The following is an 11,547-nucleotide window of genomic DNA, read 5'->3' as shown; positions in this document are numbered from 1 at the left end:
TAATATTGGTATTAAATACAGAATCGATGGTAACTACAGTCGATATGAAATCCACATCCTATTCAACAAAACAAAATTAATTTCAATCCGATGAAAAGTATTCTCATGATGCTTAACAACCAATAAATTTTTTTCATTAACCCCTTGCATGGCCATTGCTTCATCTAAGCTCCCATCTTCCATTACCACCATCATTTTAATATCCATACCTCGTGTTCCAATAACTACACCGTCCTCAAGTCTTGAAAGGGGAAGTTTATATTCATCTACCATCATCATCATTGGCCTGAAAATTTAAATCAAGGTGTCATATAATAGTAACAATAACAACATGATATTAAAATTGGAGAATATATGTTTATGTATGTTAAATTATTGTATATTAACCAATATCTTTATTAAAACAAGTTAAAACTAATATTAAATTTAAACATACCTATCAGTGTCGCCATATACTTCGCGAAATTCTGAAATCATATTGCCCATCCCCCCTGTACTAAACATATGTTGCATGTTCTCAGGAGCCTGTTAGATTAAATCGTAATAAATTACTTCTAAAACTTCTTTTGGAGTTGTTAGTCAGTTATAAAGTTTAAAGTCTTATATTTACCTCTTCAGCAGTAATGTTATCTCTTGATGCACCCAACAGGTACCACGTGTTTACTAAACATCGACCAAAGTAATCGTTTGTTACAACTTGCCAATCATTTGTCGGTTTACTAAATTCACCCAACTCACCAGGCTTAAAGTTATAGCTAAAAAAAATTGGCATTAACGAAATCGTAAATGAAAGTCTGTATTAAAATTTTTCTTGGTAATTTTAAAGATGTAAAAATCAAATAAAACACAAAATTTAGCTTTGATTTCATACATACGTTGTTTCTGGCATACTTCTGGGTATAACTTTTCCGTCAAGATAAAATACTAATCCGTATTCATCCACAGTTACATTTCTTACTGCCGACATGTCCATCATAGCTGGACGATTTTTAATATTTCCAAATCGAATCGATTTTGAAAAATATTTCTCGTCGGGCCTTATAAAAGATCGAGCTATTGAAGCACATATCTGAAATTAAAAAACTTCAGTATTAGACTCTTAGTGAAGACAGCCTAACGTACCATGCTATATTAACTTTAAATTAATAAACAAAATGTTTTTCTGTGTAGATGCTTTCTTAACATACTTACTCCAGTATTGATTTGTTGACGCAACATGCTAAAATATTGGGTTAGAAACATATTGGAAATACTGCTTGGAAATTCAGTAAAAGCCACATTTATTTTTGATGTTATACTGCAGGTTGATGCCCCAATCTAAAAAAAATTACATATTTTGTGCTTTCTTAACACAACACAGCCAGTTAAACTATAGTAAAACGCTTGGCCACTCATTTACCTCATATCGACCGTGTTTAGCTATGGTTGGTCTGGTAAAAAGTCGAATTTGTAAATTTGAAATTCGTGCTGTAAACTGTCCCTCTTGTTTCATTAAAGTTCTGTATATATTAACAAGTATATATATAGCTGTTTATTTATATGATGCCAATTAAAGAAAATTGAAGCATATAATAATAATACTTACGCATCGCCAAACAAAATGTTCAGTGCGACCCGGCCTTCAATAACAACTTCTGCCAACATGTGATCTGTTATCACAACTTGGTCTTCCACGGACAAACTCAAATCAGAAATAGGCGTAAATCGTAAAGATTTTGCTCTAACTCTAAATAAACAAAATATTTTTTTAATAGTAAACAAGTAGTATATATAGAGTATAAATAACTACCAATCTTAATTTTTGTAATAAATACCACAGTCTGTTAAAAAAGGACAACTTAAAAAAAAACTTAATTAAAAATTGACTTAAAAAATAAATTAACCGACCCTGTTAGTGCATAATCAATCATAAAAGTGTCTTCTTCATTCGATTCACTAACGACTGCATCTTCCATGTTAATAAACGCAGAAGGAAAAAATTCCCCTAATCTTACATTTCTAAAAATTGCTAAACAGTATGGGTAAGATTAAAAATCTACAATTACTCTTTTTTAACTTTTATTATGTTGGACCAAAAACCTTTTTAGGATGATTTTTTCTTGGGTATTTGTTTTTTAATCTTTGGTAAACAATTCAAGTTATTTAAAAAAATACCTTTCTCAAGAGCAGGGCGGTTTGCACGAATTTTTATGCCAGATCTAAAGTCTTCGGAGTTCACCAAACCCAATATTGCCAGCAATCCAATAATCGTTAGCTTCATCATACCAATATATTTAATACAATTTAATATAAAATATTATCACCTTCTGCAAAGGGACAGCGTTACTTTAAATTATTAATATAGTATTAAGCTGGTTTAAACGTTTATTTAAAATATGTAACGTTCTTCACTTAGTGTTTTTTAAACGCAAAAACAGGATTAACCACCTAAGGTCGCAATCTAAAGTAACCTTTTTTTAATCAGAGCTTTCTTTTATAGGTGTAATTATTCAAGTTTTTCAAGTGCATTTTCGTAGAAATGTTATTTCCTTTTGGCAAATATCCATGTTTACCGGTTTAATCTAAAAAAATGTCATGCTAAATTTTTGTGATAACATATACCCCTTTGGCTATAAAACCACAAAAATATGTAGTTTTTGGGTTTATTTTACAAAAAATCTGAAGGTGAATTAAGGTAACGTTTTATTTCAGATTTAAAAACAATTTACAGTAACGATGACTGGCAAAGAATTAAGTAATAAATGAAAGATTTTTAATTACCAAAAAAACAAAAAAACAAATTTGTTAGGTCACTTAACAACTATAGCACTCAACAGGAACTCAATATATATATATTTTTTTTCAATAAATTGTACTTACAAAAAAGTCAAATGGTAAGTAAGCCTGTAGGCCTAAGTTTTATAAACTTACTTTTTACTTGGTTTAAACGAATGCTTTTTAACCTGACGAATATTTTCGTATGTTGAATAAAGTAAATAAAATACCATGTTATAGTAAAAACCTATGTTAACCCATTTACCTGCATACCTTAAGTTCAGCAACATATTGTTTTTGTGTTAAAACCTTTAGTGAAATACTGGTACCCTAAGGTTTTTTCTTGGACAGCTTTAGATTATGTGTTGAGGTTAATATTTTATTTGGTCGTAAGTCTTGTATATTCATAATTAATTTATGCAAAATACCAACTTAGTGATTATTATTATTTGCTTTAGTTAAAATCCTACAAAGTTGTTATCCAGTTAAAGCTACAAAACATTTCTAATAAAGTAGTTACACTAGCAAGTAGGGTTAAAAAAAATTACGGAAACAAAATGATAAAATTTAATAAAGCTATAATATAACACTAAATTCTATATTGTCATTTTTTAATGCATTAATTTATTGCGTGATAAAATATAGAATTCATAAGGCCCATATTTTAATTTTCTTCTCAATTTACATGATTGTAGTTCACCCCATGCTCGCTTGAAGCTCAACTTTTTCCTGCAATATAACAATAGAAATTCTATTTAGGTATATACAGAGATATACAGAGAAACTAAAATCTAATTTGATTTTATATTTACCTGCGTGATTTCAATTTCTATATTTTTCAGGCTTGCAAAGGGTGTAATAGGTGGAGGTAGTTCAAATCCTACTGCTGTCGCAGCTAAAAATACAAAATTTACGACCGTCATTACTTCTATAGAGTTTAAAAAACTATTAGCCGGGTAATTTAAGGGGTAACAACGTGTCATTGTTAAAAAATTTCTGTAAATGAATTAAGGTAACAAACATCTATGTACAGGCTGCAAAGTTGACCTTTTTACATTAGTGAGCGTTACAATTAAAAAGTTAAAAATAAAAACAGTAAACCATTCCAACGATCTTGTAAAATAGTAGCAACATCGTTTTGCATTTCGTTCATTTCGTCATCGGAAACTCTTCCTACCTTGAAAGTGGTTTGGGTCATAACGGCAGACAAGTTTACAATATTGGTATTGAAAATAGATCCAGCAGTAGAAACAAAGGATTTAACAGTCACATCCTTTAAGTTTTAAAAAACGTTAAGGTATAACTTTAAAAATACAGATTTAAAAAAAAATTAATTTCAAGCAGTGTAAAATATTTTGCTACCAGCATTATCATTTACTAAAGTTAACTATATAAATGTTTAGCTTTCGAAAGAGTATTATTTATCTACCCCTTGCATGGCCATTGCTTCATCTAAACTCCCATCTTCCATTACCACCATCATTTTAATATTCATACCTCGTGTTTCGATAATTACACCGTCTCCCAGTCTCGAAAGAGGTTGTTTAAATTCATCTGCCATCATCATCATTGGCCTAAAAATTTAAATTATTAAGTATAGTCATGTAAAAATAACATAAGCTATAACCTTATATGGATTTAGCTTATACTTTAATGCTATAGCAAAACATATATAAAAAAATGTTGTTATGTTTTTGATATAAAAGGTTGTTATAATATTTTAACAAACCTATCAGTATCACCATATTCATCACGAAATCCTGAAATCATATTGCCCATTTCTCCCGTACTAAACATATGTTGCATGTTTTCAGGAGCCTAAATTGTAAAAAAGGTTCTTTCGAAAGTTATTCGGTTGTTATTGATAGTTAATGTAAATGTTGATTGTTTAGCTTTGTTAATTACCTCTTCAGCAGTAATAGTATTACTTGGGGCCAAAATATACCACGTGGTGGCTAAACACCGGCCAAAATAATCGGTTGCAATTACTTGCCAATCTTTTGTCGGTTCACTAAATTCCCCTAATTCGCCAGGTCCAAAATTATAGCTAAAGAAAAGCAAGCTTAAATAAAAATATCTTGCCGAGATTATGTATAACAGCCTAAATTGGTAATTTAAACTAGTTACATAAAATGAAAAAAAATGTAAAGGTTATGTTATTACGTTATTTCTGGCATAGTTATGGGTGCAACTTTTCCATCAAGGTAAAAGATCATTCCATATTCATCTACAGTTATGTTTCTTACTGCCCTCAAGTCCATTACAGCCGGACGGTTTTTAATATTTCCAAATGGAGACGGAAGCTTGTCGCTCATTGATATGGAAAATGAACGAACTATTGATGCACATAACTAAATAAAAAGAAAGCAAAGTTCTGTTAAGATTTTATGTAAATTTGTTCCTACATTTCTAAAAAATAAAAAAGATATCGTTTAATGTGGTTGTATTGGCAGTTAGAAATAAATTTTTACAAATTACTTACTCCAACATTGACTTGCTGACGCAACATGCTGAAAAATTGAGTTTGAAAGGTAGGAAGAATATTGCTTGGAAATTCTATGAAAGCGACATTTATACTAGATGTAATACTACATGTTGATGCACCAATCTAAAAAAAATTATAACTTGTTACCAAAAAGATTTTGAATCTTTTGTAAATTAAAAGATATAGCGTTACTGTAAAAAATATTTTTTTAATATTTTACGAAAAACTTTTTTTTGTAATTTTTTTAAGTTTTTTTGGTAAAGTCATATTTAGTTGTTGATTTATTGCTTACGTCATATCTTCCGTTATCCGCTATCACAGGTTTATGAATGAACTGAAGTTGTAAGTTTGAAATGTTGGCTGTAAACTGGCCTTCTTGTTTTTTTAGAACGCTAGTAAAACAGGTCTGTTACTGGGGTATTACTTAATATATTATAACAATGTTAATCAAAAAAAAAACTGGTCATGGCCTAACAGTTATACTTACTTGCCATCAAACAAGATGTTAAAAGCGATTTGACCTTCAATTATAACCTCTTCTAACATGTGGTCTGTAGTAACAACCTGTTTCTCAACCGAAATTTCCAATGTAGGATCGGGTGAAAATCGTAAAGATTTAGCTTTTACTCTAATAAAATAAATTTGCTTTAAATTACAAAATTAATAAAAAAATTTGCTTTAATATCTCAAGATTTAAAAAATAATGTTGGGTATTTAGGTTTATAGAATACTGTCATTTTCAACCTTTTTAGAATTTTGATAAATATGCAATTCAATTTAAAACTCAATTTGAATATATTATTACCATAGCTGGTATATAATGTTAAATGTTTTAAAAAATCAACTAACCCTGTCAATGCATATTTAACCAGTAATTCGTCATCTTCATTCAGTTTATCAACAACTGCATCTTCCATATTGATAAACTCAGAAGGAAAAAATTCGCCACTTCTAACATTTCTAAAAATTGCTGAAAAATGCGGTATATTTTATTTTCTACAAACAACTAGTCTTAGGCTACAACTTAGCAGTAAATCGCATAAATTTTGTGCTGATTTATCCGAAATGTAAAAAGGCCATATTAAAATTCTAAAGATTCGATAACTTAACATTTATAATATTTCAATAAAAAAAATTACCTGATTCAAGTCCACCACGGTTAGCTCGAAGTTTTATACCGGGCATTACATCCTGAGATTTTACCAGGCACAATACTGCAAACAATCCAATAATTGTTAATTTCATCTTGCCAATGTTATAAATAAAATTTACCAAAAGTAGTTTCGACAATCTGTATTATCCCAACATAGTTTTAAATTTAGTATGATTGCCTTCTTGCTGTTAGCTGATTCTTGTTATTATTTTAGCATATCCTATACTCCAAGTCAAATTTAGGCCTTGTTTGTGATTCTGAAACGCAAAAAGTGAAAAAAGTAGCTACTGGTAGCGTTCTTTTAATCCGCAGTTAATTTAATATTAAGTTGATCGCCTTAAATTTAATATCTTTACTTTTTTGCATTTCGTGGAAGTTGTAATTATTTTTTTTTCACTGTACAGCACGATTTTTATTTTAATTCGATTAAATGGAATGTAAGTAAAAGTGTTAACATATACACCTCAAGCTATTTTATTACGAAAAAAATTAGCCGGCTTTATTCTCCAAAAAATTTAAATCTGGAAAAATTAAGAATATTCTTATCATTAAGCAATAGGTTTAAATCAAACAAAAATTTTATTCTTATCCAAAAAATTAAATTTTAAGAAAGCTACACTACTCAAAGGTTAGTTACACAAACAAGTTAGGGTTAAAAGAAGAGTAAAAAGCGTTACTTTTAATAAAATTGTACAAATATTACAATACTGAGTTTAAGCTGTATTTATAAAATTTAATTTTTTTAAGATAAAAAATATGTGGTAAATTTAAAAAAAAAAATTTTTTTGAATTAGTCATCTGATCTTATAAAAGCCTGAAGCTCCACCTTGCCCTGCATTAAAAAAATGATTAGCAAACATAACGACGTGTATTTGTTAAAACACTTGGCTTCCCCGCAAGAGGTTTTAGGTTTGATTCTTAGTATTCTTATTTTCGGTACTTTCTAGATACAGGGTTAGAAAAACTAGGTATATTATTGTGTTCATACTGCAATCGTGTCTTTTCAACATCAAAAACAAATAATACGAAAAAACAAAATTTAGTTTAATTATATATTCACCTGTCTCATTTAAAAAAATATTGTTAAGTTGTTGGCCATTGCTTCCACTTTGTAGCGTTTCAATTAAGATAAAGTTAGCTCACGATTGGAATTAATACATATAAAAAATAAAAAGAACAAACTGTTCCAGCGAGTTTGTAAAACGGTAGCAATATCGTTCTGCATTTCGTTCATTACGTCATAGGAAACTTGGCCTACTTTAAAAGTGGTCTGTGTCATTATGGCGGACGAGTTTACTATGTTAGTGATAAAGACTAAAATTTAATTTTTTTTTTGAAAATCGTAAAGATTTAGCTTTTACTCTAAATAAATATTCTTGTTTAAAATTTTAGAAATTCTGAAACCCATTTTTTAACTTTGGTGAATAAAAATTAGATTTACTTAAAATATTATCGTACAAAGTTTAAAAGTAAATAAATGAACTAACCCTGTCAATGCATAGCTAACCATCAAGGTATTATCTTTGTTAGGGTTATCAACAGTTGCATCTTCCATATTAAAAAATAAAGAGGGAAAAACTTCTCCACGTCTAACATTTTTAAAGATTGCTAAAAAATTTCAACCACATTTTATTTTATTATTAAATCAATGTTTTCCTTGGAATAAACATAGGGTAACGTGTAACTATAAACCAACTTTTTAATTTTATATGGTATTATTGATTACAAACTTGCTGGTTTGTTTAATTGGACAAGTGGTTTGTTTAATTGGACAAGACGTGAAAGTATTACAGCATGGTAGAAGTAAGGATCAAACCCATTATTTTATGATAAAAATAGTTGCAAAGTGGTAATTTGAAATTTTACCTGATTCAAGTCCACTACAGTTTGCTCTAAGTTTCATACCCGACATTACATCTTGAGATGTTACCAGGCATGATATTGTCAGCAATCCAATAATTGTTAATCATCTTGCATATATATTTAAAACAAATATATGTTAAATATCTGTAGTAATTTAATAAAGTTATATATAAAAACAAATCATTTTGGGCAATTGTCGCTTGCCAGCTGTTAACTAACTTTATTTTTATTGCTAACATAAACCTCTTTTGGTACAAATTACTTTTAATTTAAATGCAAAACAGAAAATATCTACTAAGGTAAAGCTACTTTTTTAACCTTGGCGATGTTAAACTTAAACTGATCGCTTTATAATTTAGTTTTTGATTTATTTTCCATTTTCGTGGAAATGTTATCTTCTTTTTAGCTGCTATGCACGATCTTTTTAATTCGAAAATATGCAAGGTGAGTTTTAATAATAATGTATACACAAAGGTGGGCACTAAACCGTTAACCCGCTAATCGTTGATTAACGAAGTGAACTTTTGCGTAATAATTTAACTTTTAAGTCAACTTTAAAAAGTATTATCGGACCTGTTAACTTTCGTTAAATTGTGCTTCCGTTAATATAAGTTCGTTATCTCAATTTTTTAAATCTAAGTTAATAAATGTTAGGAATTAACGCATTTTTACCGTATCACACTATAATATGACACGTCCCCTTTAAACTAAAGTCATAAGACATTGGTATTAAATGTTGGGGGGGGACCCACCGTTAATTGCACATTTGCTCTTACATCTTATAAATAAATATCTTACTATTTGTGGTGCGTAATAATTTTGTAGAATAAATTTAAATTAGTCACCACAAACAAAATTTTTTTTTTATGCGTATAACATTTTATGGCACTTCACGATATTGAGATCATATGTGCGGGCTCGTTCTAATCATTTGTATCTTTTAACTTTCCTGTTTTCATTAACAGTCCCATCTACCAAACGCAAGGGGTATAAGTTATTTATCACTTTTTGTGATAAAACTTGATGCCCTAGTTTATTTTTCTAGATGAAAGCTGTTTTTGCTGGACAAGTGGAAAGAGCTCCGTCTGTGGATGGATGTCTCTTTTCACTTGCGGGATGGAGGAATCAGGGTCAAGGTAAGATAGGAAATGGTAGGTAAGAGGTTTAAGGGGTCGAAAGGAGGGAAGAGGAAAAGGTAGGCTGGGTGGGGTAAAGAGGAAAGAGGTAGGCTGGGTGGGGTAAGAGGAAAAGGTAGGCGGGGGTAAGAGGATAGGGTAGGCCGGAAGGAGTGAGTAAGTAAAAAACGGTGCGTAGCTGAGCGGAAATGACGTCACAATCCCCGTGTACCACATTCTTATTGCCAGTTTTTGATAATTGAAAGCTATAACGCTAGAAAACTTTTTTGTAAAATATTTTTTTTTCATTCAAAAGTGTAACTAAACTGCGATTTGATGCGAAAGGATTGTTTAATTTAAATGTTAACGTTAACGGTTATCAATAACTTGAGTTACATTCTATTTAATTTCACTAATTGATGTTAACGAAGTTAAGGTATTGTGTAACGAATCACTATGTAACGAAGTTACTTTTTCGGTTAATTGTGCCCACCTATGTGTATACACCTGAAGGAAGCTATGAGCCAACAAAATTGAATAGATGAATTTATTTCAAAAAAAAAAAAATTAAATTTAAACTACTTGCAAACCTTTGTAAACTTTTATTTTATTTTTATTAAAACACTTAAAATATCATAAAGAAGCACTTCACAACTTGACATATGCTATTATTTGCCTTAAAGTTTTTTTTTATATATTTATAAGGTAACTCCAGATTCTTAGCATTTAAATCTAAATAGGGGAAGCCGCCTGTCAGATGTAGCTAAAAGTTTTTAGTTTTTATAAGAGTTTTTCCTATATTATGCTTATATATGTTATTACTTGGTAACTTAAGAATAATTTAAATAGGTTACTGAAGAAACTATAAATTGCTGCTTGTTAAAAAAAATTTAAACCAAAGTAATATTGCTTAACTGGATTTATTTATTGATACGATCAGACTGTTTGTTGTGTGAACTTGGTTTTACATTTTTACTCGAAAAGCCATGTCGTTTGCTTACTTACTGTTTGAAGTTAGATAAGATATTTTCATTTTATTGCATGAAATTACAAAGTTTACGCCGTGGTTTGCACGCAATACTTTCTGATATTTATCTTTTCAAGAACACGGATACTTTTGTTACTTAATTTAAATGAAGAATTTATCTTAACCAAATGTATAAGTTTATTTATTTAAAAAAAAAAAAATTGGAATAAACAAATTTCTTCGTATCCATTTGGTGTTTTATAGGTTATTTGTTAGTTCTATATACACAAACAAACAATATATGTTAGTATAAAACTCGAAAATTAAGAATGCTTATGTTTGCAAAAAATAATTAATGAATGTTACAGCAAAAGTGCTATAGATTTCACCCAGAGTCTTGACCATATTTTTAAACTTGTTTTAAAGTATCATAACACCAATTGTTATATTTACATTTTAAAAGGAATAGAGTTATAGCTGGTAAATTTATTCTTGATGTCAACATGTACGCGCTTTAAAATTTTTACGTCTTTGTCACCCGCGGGTCAAGTGTGCAGTGGCTTTCCAGTTTATCCTAAACACAGTTTATCGAAATCATAAAAATGGTTTTTATGTTAACTTTATAACTTTTATAAGTATGTAATTTATATTTACCGGTGTTATTGTCATGTCAGCGTTACCAATTGAAGAAAATGAAATAAGAGGTGGTAGTTCAAAGCCTATTCTTAACGCATCTAAACATTAATAAATAATTGGTTACTTTTAAAACCCATCTAAAGTGGCAGGTTGGAGATAAGTGTAAAAACTAAATTTACTAACAATTCCATCGATCCTGAAACATTGCAGTAATATTGGTCATCATTTCGTTCATGACGTCATCGGGAACTTTTCCCACTTTAAAAGCCACCTGTTTCATACTGGCATTAATTTTTATTATGTTTGTGTTGAAGATGGAACCGTTAACTGTAAGCGTCGTCGTAGCTTCTAAATCCTACAGAAATTTAAAATTCAACGTAATAATGGCAAGACATACTTTATATTAATTTTAAATTAATTTTTTCATGTAAGACTATCTTAGGTAGCTTATGGTAAATAAAGCCATCTTACGTTATGTTAAATAAAGGTAGAAGCCACTTTTAAGAAAACAATCTGGTTTAAAAAGATAACAAGGTTACCCATCGCATTGTCATCGCTTCTTCCATGCTACCGT

The sequence above is a fragment of the Corella eumyota genome, chromosome 5 (assembly GCF_963082875.1).
Source record: "Corella eumyota chromosome 5, kaCorEumy4.1, whole genome shotgun sequence".
NCBI lineage: Eukaryota > Metazoa > Chordata > Ascidiacea > Phlebobranchia > Corellidae > Corella > Corella eumyota.
The sequence above is the reverse complement of the archived record's forward strand: the minus strand, read 5'-3'. Positions refer to the sequence as shown.